Here is a 13,058-nt window from a genome sequence, read left to right on the forward strand (position 1 = left end):
ATGCGTAAGCATGTGGCAATGGGAAAGATGGATTATCAAATGTCACTGAAAGATTGTATTTTATTCTATAGTAACCACAAAGGCTATTTAATTTAAACAGTGGTGAAGATGACCCTTAATTATCCAACTAGGAGTGAATACATGCAGAGTACCGGTACTTTAAAGCTGATATACAAAATGTACATGTTCCTGGGTAGAGGTAGCCTACTCCTAGTTTATTGGCATTACCCCAGAGCATGATCTGGACACAGAATAAGAGGCTGAGGAACCAATAGGCTTGAGCACCATCAGTGACCTTCCACCACCAAGCAAAAGATGCCGGTGACTTTCAGGATGAAGATACAGAGAACCATGAGCTTGGATCAGAATCTGCAGCTCCCAACCCAGCAAAGTGCCAGCATATTTGTCTCCAATGGTCTCATGCTGCACAGACCTGGTGGTGCACCAACACAGCAAGTATGCTCTGCCAGAGCTCCTGGACTTATGATATAGTGGCCAGAGGACTGTCCCTTTAAGACCTCCAGTCTGGTCCCAGATGTTGTCAGAAGATGTCATGGACTGGTTGGATGCAGTGGAATGGAAGGAGGAACCAGTTGAGGAACCATCAAGGGAAGTAGGCTCAGAGCCCAGGAAGTGGTGGTGGGACAACAATAAGTGGTCAGAGGAAAAAGAGGGAGAGGAGTGGGAAGAGGAGGTGTTGGAAGCTGAAGAGGTAACAAGACTTAGTAAGCTGGGAGAGTCTGTGGTAGAGAGCAGTATAGAATCAGAGACAGAAGCTGAAGCAGGAGGGAAGTCAAGAAGCAGAGATGAGTCAGGCTGGTGAAGAGTCACAGGTATATCCCCCTCCTGTTGTGACAAGCTTCCCTCCCCTGTTGTCTCCCAGAACCACAAGAAGCATGAAAAGTGTGAAGAAGAGGTTGGCCACATGCTGGCCCAGTATCTGATTGCTTTGAAAAAGCCCTGAGCAGGTGGGGACTTTCAGTCTTGGTAACTGATTTTCATGGAGGAAGACCATGAGGAATGAGCTGCTCTGCTCATCCAAATATGTTGAGATCATGTTTTTGTAAATAAAGAGTTGACTCCACCTTTGAACTGTGGAGGAAGTTTCTTAATAGGAGCTCTCCTTAGTGCTGACCAACCTGCCTTGCCCAACGATTCCCTGTCAGTTCCTCCCCAGGACTACAACATGGCAGTTATCCATCTTCTGGTAACTTTCAGGTTAGATGACTGCAATGCACTTTGTGTGGGGCTGCCTTTGAAGATAATCAGAAAACTACAGCTAGTCCAGAACTCAACTACACTGCTAGGTAAACTGCTAATGGAGAACAGGAAGTGAATTCATACCACACCTGTTTTGAAACTACTTCACCTTTGGCCCAATTCAAAGTGTTGGTGTTTAACTTGAAACCCAAGTATTTTCTGAACTGTCTTCTCCGATATCAATCCATCCATCTGCTGAGATGGCTCTAAACCATGGTGGAGATTGCCTTTTCAGTGGCAGTGCCCCTTCTCTGGAATGCCCTCCCCATGCCAAGTTTCCTCTAATATTTGGGCCAGGTTAAGACCTTTGTAGCGGGACGCAGGTGGCTCTGTGGGTTAAACCACAGAGCCTAGGACTTGTTGATCAGAAGGCCAGCAGTTTGAATCCCTGTGACGGTGTGAGCTCCCGTTGCTTGGTCTCTGCTCTGGCGGGAAGGTAAACGGCTTTTCCATGCGCTGCTCTGGTTCGCCAGAGGCGGCTTAGTCATCCTGGTCACATGACCCAAAAGCTGTATGCCGGCTCCCTCAGACAGTAAAGTGAGATGAGCGCCGCAACCCCAGAGTCTTCTGCGACTGGACCTAATGGTCATGGGTCCCTTTACCTTTAAGACCTTTGTATGGTCCTTGGATTTGCTAACTCTTTTAAGTTGCTGTGAGTTTTTATTGACATAAAAATTATTTGGTATGCTGCCCTAGTAATGCCAATTAGCCACTGAAGGATAAAGGTGTTGGTCATCGCAGGACCACCTTGGCTCATCAGCAGCTCACAATTGGCATGAACAGTGGCTTCCAAGGAAACAGGTCTTGTTACAGTTAGGATTGCAGTCTTAATTTGATCATGAAGGAGAAACAGTGTACATTCTATTTGTCATATCATTTTTAAAAAAATGCTCCCCTGCCAAAATGCATTCTTCATGAGCTCTGCAATTCTGTTGATAAAGTGAAACAAACTGAAGACATCATTGCATTTAAACAACATTTTGCTTAAAAGAAGATTCATTGTTTACACAGCTTACCACTGTGAACTACTAATGTCTAGGTAGGAATGCATTTTTAACTCCTCAAGGACAAATAAACTGATTTCTCATGCAGCTGTTACAAAAGCTGCTGTAAAAGGTGTACAAGCATTTCTAAATAGGAACATAATTAATGTGGTAGGTTAATGAAGCACAACTGACAATGCTTCTGAATGATTCAAGGGCATCATAGATTTATGTGCACTGTTTTTGCAAAATATTAACATCAGCTGTCTCGAAAGGGCAAAATAATAAGTGCATAGCTTATTAAATATAAGCCTTACATATTAAACATGTACACCCAAAGGGAGGTTTGCACGGAGTTGTCTCACTTTCAGGGAAGGTGGGAGTCCTCAGCACATTGGAGGCCCTGAAACCACAGCAAATCTTCAGGCTTATGAGACTTCGCAGTGCACTGCATAAGCTCCAGCACCTCTCATCCTTCCTCCACCTCACAAACGGACAAACTGTGGGTCTCTGTCCAATCACATTTAAGCACATATGAAAGAGAGTGAATCTGCACATGCTTAACTTGGGCTGAATCACATCACATTTTAAATCCTTGGCTTTAAAACATCGTTTGCTGTTTTCAAGGGCAGAGGGCTATTGAAACACAAGCATCACCACATTCAATTGCACATCTACCCTGTTTCTCCTAAAATAAGACATGGCCATAAAATAAGCCATAGCAGGATTTCTATGCATTTGCGAAATATAAGCTGTTCCCCAAAAATAAGCCATACCCTGAAAATAAGCCATAGTGACGTGGTACCTCCCATTAAAACAGCCTGGAGAGGCGTGGCTATGCAGCGTACCGATGCGACACGCTTAAAATAAGACATCCCCTGAAAATAAGCCATACTGTGTTTTGTTGAGCGAAAAAAATATAAGACGGTGTCTTATTTTAGGAGAAACACGGTAAGTCATCCCTTCATTGTGGCCCGGAGTTTTGAAATCACCATTTGATTTTAAATCAGGAGAAAACATTGCCAAAATGTATTAAACAATACATGAAGGGGGGGGGAATGTACACTGGGATCACGCATGTAATAGTTCATAGTTCCAAAAATGGAAGAGATAGAAGGTGATCTACTGATAAGATGGTGTCTATTCTTTTGCTTGCAACATCCACTGAAACAATCAAATGCATCATTTCCTGTAGGAAGTCAGTCCTTTAATAGGGTTTTCTTTGAAAATCTATAAAATAACTTACTGTTGTGAAATGTGACTCTTTTTTCTCCTTTAAAAAAATCATATGCAGTATAATGAAAAAGAAAATACTATTGTAAGGTTATTATTGCAACATTATTATTCCTCGCATTAAATACCAATTAGCACTGGCTTTAAAATGTTGAAACTGTAATTTGCCACACATTTTATGTCCGGCATTTATTTGCATCTCATATATATGATGTTAATAGTATTTTTTACGTTGAGTTAACTATACACCAGGGGGTTGTTTTCAAAATTCCAGCACATGTAACGTGAAGCATAAAAGCAAGGAGTTGTATTCAATGGTGTCCTTCCATTCATTGATCCTGTGGAGGCTTTCATGAATGAAGAAAGGGAGCAGGAGGAAAGAATGATTTTCTCTGATTGCTACTTTCCTCTGCAGCCCACAGCATCCTTTTGAATCTTCTCCACAGGGACAGTTTGGCCTCCCTACCACTTCCATTTGAGGCGCCCCTGCTGGATCAAAGAGACCCTAATACAAGCCAAATACTTTAATAGTATGTGGACAGACAGGCATTCTCGTGGTTGCAGCTAAACCAACTCCACTCACAATCCAACAGCAATTCACAAAGCACTCATAGGCAAAGCCAGTTTCGCCAGTGAGTGTATGATTCTTCGGTAGTTGTTGCCCAGGATCCACCAACATGGCACTCATGGGCACATGGGCACAGACAGAAACCTTTCTTAGCGCTCACTGGGTCTTCTCCACCCTGATGGAATTAAGCTTGAAATATGCATTCTGTTATTGCAAATACAATAGGTTGTGGTGTGTTTGGTGCTCACAACAATTTCTCTAGTTTGCAAATGTGCCCACAGGCCCCCAAGGCTTTGTAATCCCTGCTGCAGCCAGTTGAGACTCCATGATGAGCGGGTTTGGCATGCTGTATGCTGTACAAACATTTGCAAGTGTATTCGTTACATCCCCCACTTCACTTTTAGGGTGTTGTTACAAAGCAGCTCAGTTAATCAGGAATTCTGTACATGCCCTGAGGCGATATGTGTGATTTGGCTCCTTTCTTAGCAGTGAGTGCAGGCGCTATTGTGGCAACACAGAGGTAAAATGCCTCTTTTTGTGGCGAAGCCATCCCTGATTCCAATCAGTGCCAGCCACAAATAGGAATTGGTTGTGCAAGCATAATCAAATCCGCATAATAAAATTCAGCACCATGCCTGTTTAAGACAACACCAGTAGTTAGTCCTTACAAATGAATGGATTCAACCCTACAAGGTCAGAATCACCTCATTGATCTAGAATACGACTGATGGAGATTCACTTCTGACATAATGTTTAATGCCATAGAAGGAATCTTAACCTGTATGACTCAGGATAACCCATGAAAACTCATAGCCTTTGTTATGTATTAACATTCATGTCCAGCTTGGAACTTCATGGAAGTCCCTTTCCAAATTCTTGTAAATTCCTCCTGGTAAGTCCCCCCCCCCCGCAATAACTGGGTGCATGCATGTACACATGAATGTGCGCACTGTTGCACAAGATTTGGCAACCCTGTGCCCTTAACAATCATTGGTATGTGTAACGAGACACTTTGCATCCCTTCCACAGCCATCTCTCGTGGCCAGCTTTGACCCAAATGCCAACCTCATACTTGACTGTTGTGCTGGTCCTCACCCTTTGCAGAGGATGCCACCCCATTCATCCTTCCCCTGCTGCACCTAATAAGGAGAAGCAGCTTGGTGGGTGGGCAAGAACTGCTGTGGAAGCTTCCCAGCAGGCAGGTTGCTGTTGCTTACCAGATGAGAGAGGGGCAAATGAATTGGCAGAGTCAATGTGGTGGTCCTGCTGCTAGGTTTGTAGTACATTGAACTTCCTACTACTTCATCCCTCCCAGTAAGCAACAGCGACCCACCTCCTGCGAAGCTAAAGCAGTGGCTCTGCCCCATCTGCCAAGCCACTTCTGTAAATAAGCTTTACTGTCTGTTTCCCATTACCGTAGGCTGCAGTTCTTCCCCCTGTTTTCCCTCAGTGTCCTTTAATTACAAGTCGGCAAGTTGCGTGGCCTAAATTAAAGCGGAATGTCTCCCTGTGACCATACGATAGCTTGCAAGTTTATATGGGAACTTTAAGACTGTTTTGCGGGGGCAGCGGGCGGGGGAGAGTTCCCATTGCTATCCGATGTTTAAAGAGGCCAGATTTAGTGTGCATTTTAGAGTATGATGTGGAGAGATGGGTTGTAGAAACGTTGTTCAGGGTAATAGCTGCCTGCATTAAATTTTAATTCCTTGTGAAAAGTGGAGAGGGAATAGAAGAGATTGGGAATGGCCCTATCCTCTCTTGGAATTGATCTTTTTCCTTGTGTGTGTATTTTAAATACATTTAACATGCACAGGCCTTATGTAATGGTATGGGAAAAGATACATTCTGGATTGATTAAATTACCCAATGCCTTTATTCCATAGGAGGAAACCAAAATCCCACATTTCCAGAGCAGCACTGAATGATAGCATTCATTTGTTCCATTGAGGTCCCTAACAGAGAAATCCACATAAATATTTTATATTATCTGACTTCTCTGTATCCAGCAATAAGCCTATAGTTCGTTCTTTCGTGGCAAATAGTGCTCACTGCTGGGAATAACTTGCTATTTGTTCATGAAGTCTAGAAAGTTGTTGCCTAATGTGTTCTGGCCTACACCACTGCTCTTTGCTTTCTAATATTCAATTGTCTATTATCACCCCTCTCCGTTTCCAGAGTTCAGAATGTTAGTGCCATTGCTTATGTATTCAGAAAGGTATGACCCACATTAAAGAGAGGGAGGAATCAGCAGCACTGGCCCAAGACATGTAGCTGCCTGAAGCAAATGGTTTTCCCACCCCAAATCAAGGTGCAGAGTAGACCTACCCAAGCCTGGTTAATTTTACCTCTGAGACAGAAAATCTCACAAGCACTATTCCCCTTCCCTTTCAGTAAAAAAATATATGTAACAATAATAAATAAAACAATAATTTGCTGCACTTTCACATGGTACCCAAAATCTGCTGCTAGGGGCAGCTACCTCATTCTACCTAATGGTAGGGCAGGACCTGCATATCAAGGAAAATCCCAAGGTTTGCAGAACCTGCAACATTCTTTAGAAATAAACCCAAAGGGAGGGGAATCCCCCTAGCAGCCTAATGAGGACTGAACATGCTCAATGACCACATGAAGCTCACTAAATGTTATGCTGAGGTATGGAAATGAAAAACTGGGGGAGAAAAGAATGAGATGGGATGGCTAAACAGAAGCTTTACACCTTCCAGCATTTCACTGCAGGTCCCACTTGTTTTGTGTCTTTTATTCGCCAGTTAAGGGTTGACCACAATGGAGATGTCAAAATGAGGCTGTCACTCATTTATGCATTATGGCTTGGATGTCAAATAATCTTGAGTTCTTCTAGCAAGTATTTTGTTTTGTGAGATTCCTCTTTAGCTAGTTAATGCTGGTAGTCTGCAACACAGCCTACTACACTTTTGGTCCACAATCTGGCACATAGCTGTACAGAGGTTAGCATGTTGAAATTCATAGGGATGAAGTGCTTCTTGCTCTGTGCTGATGGTGATTTCTGATTCCTAGATGGAAGCCGCATATTGCCTACCACACACCAGCCATCATTGTCACGATTGTAATGCATGTTACATTATAACAACTGAACCTTGTTTCTATAGTTTTCATGAGTCCATGCCTACATTCAGCTTGTGACCAGAATTCATAAAATATTGTCTCATCCATTATATACCTAACTGATCACAGCACTGCAAGAGAGGGTCTCCTGCAGATACAATCTCATCAAGAGTCCATTCTAAACAATACAGGAATCGGGCCTTTAGTGTGGTGCTACTTTGAAACTCCTTCCTGTTACATATCAGGTGGTGTCTCTGTTGCCATTTCAGCACCTATGGAAGACCCTCCTTTTTCAACAATATATTTAATTATTACAGTCACTATGTGTTTTGGATTTGAAATTCTTTTCACATATGGAATTGTTTTTTCTGTGGAATCACTTCAATATATTTTATGGGAAGCAATTCATAAACGAAATCAAATAAATAGGTTTACAGTAATATATTCTGAAGGCTAAAGGGCAAATTGTTCTCCATTTCTTATCGGAAGAAAGCTTAGGAAGCCACCAGCCAAGGACCCCCCAAAAGATCCGGCAATGCAGATCCTAAGGAAGGTAAAATCTACTCTTTTTAAGATCAACAGGTGATCAAGAATTGTACCAGAATCAAATATGCCTTTCAGGAGCCATATTAAAGATAAACTAAAAACTAAGGTAGGGAGCAAGTGTGGCATAGCGGTAAGAACCAAGACTAGGACCAAAAAGACTTTGATTCTGGTATCTGCACTTGGACATGAAACTCACTCATCCTAAATGACCTGACTGGATTATTTTGATGATAAAATAGTTAAGATTCATACTTGTTGCCATGAACTCCTTGAGGATGGGCATGACTAGGCTATGTAGGATCTGGTTGCAGTTCATGCTTCAAAATTCACAGTTCACAGTTCACAAGCAATGTGTGGGTCATTAATAGTCAACACATTTGATGAAAAGTTGGTGCAACAACACCAAATAGTTTAAGAAGGAGTGGTTGTTCTACATCATTACCAAATCACACAAACCTGTTCTACATAAGCTTTCTTCAGAAGCATAAGCTTTCTACATGAAGTGTAAGCATGGAAGTGTGATCACAGGGCCTGCATTTAACTCCACCCCCAAAGCCATACAGCTCCTTCTGCCCCCCACCATCACTGTGCTTGTCATAACACCCAGGAGCCTGCTCTGTGTGTAGAAGCTCCCTGTGTGATGTCAAACCCTGAGTGATCAAGGAGTGCCAAGGTACAGAGCACAGTGATGGTGACAGGGAGGGTTGGAGGAACCACTCTCCAAGCCCAGAGAGGTCACTTTGGTGCTGTAAACGCAGCAAAAACAATGCAGGTGGAAGCAGTTATGCTTTACCTGCAGCAGCACAACCACAATGCCTTCATCTTCTCCAGCTGCATTGAAACATGTCTCTCCTGTATCGGTCTCTACAGCCACAGCAGGCTCTTTAACCTTTCAACAGAATTCAGCCCCAGAGGTGCACTCCTCTACTATCTTCCGAGACAGACAGCTACCAACAATTGCTCAGCTAGCTTGCATATTGCAGTGTTTTAGACTTGCATTCCTGAATGGCACCTGCCAAAACAGACAATGAAACAGGACAAACAGGGAGTTTCAAAAGGAGTTCAAGGTATGGCGTGGTGCAAACAATGGAATGGCCATTGAGTGCACACTGGAAAGTCTGGACTGCACCAAAGTAGCTCTTTGATCCCCAACAATGATCATAGATATAACTGCTTATTTCTTATAATACGAACACAATGTCCCTGCTTTTCATTGAATGATATGGAAGCTCAAAATCAATAGTTCATCATAACTACTGAAACTGGTGTTCAAGTTGATAAATCCTTTAATTTGTGACCAGTGCACAGATGTACATTTTGGTGTGACTAATATTGCTAGATATATAAAGTGGCAGAAAATGATAGGAGGAAATTCCCATTTCAGGCTGTATTATATATTCATCTAGAGTAAATGAAAGCTATTGACTTTTATTTTTTAAATAAAAGAAAGAAAGATAAAAAGCCACCAGAAACAGATAATGGTTTCATTTGTTACAAAAAGAAGCTGCTCTGCTTTGTTTGCTTTTTATTTGGAGTGGCTGATTTTACACTGTGATCAAGAAGACGAGTGAATCTTGATACTGTGGGCCAGCTTTTTTTCCTTTCATCCTGGAAGTATCACTTAATACTTATGTGTGACTACAATAGGAATGGAATTACAAAGGTTTTTGGATGTGATTCCAAGCCACTATGGCCCATCTGATAATGCAACAGTGAATCTGCTTACTGGGTACAGGTCGGTAGCCGTGTTGGTCTGCTGTAGTCGAAACAAAATAAAAATAAAAAAATTCCTTCCAGTAGCACCTTAGAGACCAACCAAGTTTGTTCTTACTGGGGTGTGTATTGGGGGTGAAGCCTCTCTTTGGGGAATACAAATATCAGCTGCCCCAAAATAATAATAATAATAATAATAATAATAATAATAATAATAATTTATTTGTACCCCGCCCATCTGTGTAGCTCTTTCTCTCTGTCACCTCCTTGCCAAACATTTATTTACCCGAAGCTGCTGTTTGGAGGGACTGCTGTTATGATTTTTAAATGTGATTGTTGTTGTTGTTGTTATTATTATTATTATTATTATTATTATTATTATTATTATTATTATACTGTGCAATTTATGTTTTTAATGTTGTACAGTACACTGCCCTGGGATCTTCCGAAAAAAGGGGCATAGTAACTGAATAAATTACAATGATAATGATATTGATAATATATCTATTTAGGTATATATGTTGATATATTGGCAGGCATTATATGGGATTGAGCTGAAGTTCCTGCAGCCCTTTTCAAAAAAGTCATGAGTGCACAGAGCCATTTTCAGCAGATTTTTTTGTCCTTCCTTGAGGACTGTTGCATCGTTTTCTTCTTCTGTTATTAAATAACATACCATATGCTAAGGAGGAAAGTGTTTGTTGGTTTTCAGATACGAAATAACCCCTGCCGGGCCAGATGTACATAAAACAACATTGCTCAATTCATTTTCCAAATGGAAATTGAAATTACAGTCTCTTTTAAATAAAAGCCCATTAGGTTAAATACAGGCTTGCAACAGACGTTAATTGAACTCCTTTTTCTATCTAGCCTTGGCAAAAAAGTGAATCTGGAGATAAATGTCTTGAAATGACTGCTTGAATAATCTCTGGGAGGTTCTCCCCTACCCCCCACCCTGCTTCTTTCTCTTTCCATATTGAGAGGAAAGAATGGGGCTCAGAAAATGGATTGTATGACTAGAACAAAAGGCACAGATATAAGTTTCAGTACTGCAAATGTTTTTCCAGAGCCAAGACACAGAAATGGAAAGATGCTTGAAAGAACTCCAGAAATTACATTTTATGTGGACTACTTCACAATTTACAGGAATAGCGACACTGAGAACAGCAGGCTGTATTGTGCACCAGATCCTACTTGGAAGTACAGAAGGGCCAAAACTGATTTTGCAAAATGTTTTTGGTAGTCAGTTAGAAGAGAAGCCAATATAGATTATCAGTTTGCATAATGAGCTGTCATGACAGTTTAAGGACCAAAGGGTGTGATTTAAATAACTGTATTCAATGTTGCTGTATTCTGATGCTCCTCTACATGTGCTCCTTTCCCCTGACATCCAACCACTGAGTACGGACAACTTGAAAGGTGTTTCTGTGTGTGAGCAGCTACTCACCTGTCGGTTCTCTGTGCTAGCTCTGTGTGTGTGTAATAACTATTTGTGGGGAGTCAGGAGCCCTGTACCATCAGCCCTGCTCCAGATAATTGGGACCTCTACAGAATCAGGTATTGCTCGTGCATTGGTGACCTTTTGCAGATGCTTGTGCTAAAAATATGGACATCAGGTGGAATGAGGTACAAGCTTCCAATACTAGGAGTAGAACTAGGTGGCACAGCACCTCTCTACTGAGTAGCATAGCATGTAGTTTGCCCTTGAATATATTAGCTGGAACTATTCCTCTTCTCACAACAATGCACTGCTGAAGGTTCAACTTGCTCTGATGATAACATCTTCCAAAGTCAATCTCAATACTCAGGTCTACCAACTCCCCTTTAATGCAAGGTAATGCAAGGTTTGAAAGAATGGCTGTCCCCCCTGAATTCACTTCCAAGATAATCGTATCCTCCTCCTTCAAATTAGTAATCGCTTTGATTATATTAATTAACAACTTTTGGTTTTCTGGGTATGTAGCCAATAGATGCTAACAAATAATGTTATGGAAGTTGCTTCTGGAGTGTCTCCTCTAAACGACACTTCATACAAGCAACACTCCAAATCTCTCCATAGCCAATTCCCAGAGTAAAGCTATCCATCTCCGAATTATGTTAATCACAATTGTCACTTTCATCTATATTTTATGGGCATCATGAATAGATAGAGATTTGCAAGAGAACTTGCCACTCTGTGGTATTTTTGCCTCTTTTTTGGCTAGGTACATTAAAAGATTTAAAAACGCTGAAGACTGTTGCTGTGATCCAGGTGTTCATGGCATACACACAGAACTCCATGTGCACACAGTCTTGGGGTGAAAAGATTTGTTCTATAAATATGTTGCAAGTACCAGATATAGTTCTTTTAGCACTTCTGAAATTATCACATTGCTAACATCAAGAGTAAGATTTCAAAAGAAGGTGAAAGGATGAGTCGGAAACTGATTGGGGTCAACCCCACCAAAGCCTATAAGACAAGTACACAAATTATCCCCCAAATTTCCCAGTGCAATTGAACTGCAGAGTTTTGGTTCAGATATATGTATATATTTGCATTATAATTACAGGCAATTTCCACACTAATCACCTACACCTTACAAGCTTGTTGTTGTTGTTTGTTGTTTTTACTCTATTTACAAGCAGATTCCCAAAGTGCTTTCTGCAATGTAATTATATTGGTGTTTACATGGATAGAGTTGAAAATAGAGTTTTGGTCAAGCTTTTCTCCAGCAACAAATTGCACCTGTATGATCACTGCAGCAAGAAAATAAGGAAGATATAAAGCTTAGGTTCAAGAGGGAGATGCTTACTGGAAAGCAGGTTGCATGCATCTACTAAAGAACATATTTCAACATATTTTTATATGAAATATAATTATTTTTAAATAATTGATATAAATAACTATTCATTTCCCTTAATCTGTGGTTACACACACACACACACACACACACGGTTAAAAACAACAAAAACCAGTGCTCAGAACCCATTGACAAGTAGAGGACTCCCTGTATGCCAGGAATTCAGGAATTTAGCTCCTGTGTCACTGTCAGGTAAAGTAAAGAACCCCTGGACGATTAAGTAAAGTCAAACTTGTCTTTGGGTCACTGACTTTTAGAAAACGGGGGCACCAGTCAACCACTGACACAGCCACAACTGAGAGCATGTAGATCTAGAGCCCAAAAATGGGTGGCACTTTCAAGATTGAGTAGTTATCTTTCTGTGCCACCCCATCTCTGTGGACTTCATGAACTTGGTGCTGCATAAAATTAAGCCAAATATTTCAAGTTCCCTGGTCCTACAGATGCTGCAGAAGAAGAGGTGCTTAGCTGACTGAGTGCTTAGTTGACAGAAGAGGTGCTTAGTTTTCAGAGTGCTTAGTTCACAGAGTAGCAGAATATTTGTGGGAAGAGAAAAATGAAATTTTCAACTTGTTGCAAATATTTTTGGGGGACGGGGGAGAAGGGGAGATGAGTTACAGGAAATAATATGCAAGTAGGTACCTAAATAATGTTTACTCAGGTGGAAGTGGGATTTCCTGCCTTTAAAACCACTAGCAATAAAGTTAGCTTTTACTTAGGCAGCATAAGCCAAATTTGCAAAATTAAGCCATTTTCAACCAGTTTATATGTCATGGCTTTTCCCCAAAGGACTAAGAACATAGTAAGATCAGACCAAAGACAGATCTGCTG

The sequence above is a fragment of the Lacerta agilis genome, chromosome 9, assembly GCF_009819535.1.
Source record: "Lacerta agilis isolate rLacAgi1 chromosome 9, rLacAgi1.pri, whole genome shotgun sequence".
NCBI lineage: Eukaryota > Metazoa > Chordata > Lepidosauria > Squamata > Lacertidae > Lacerta > Lacerta agilis.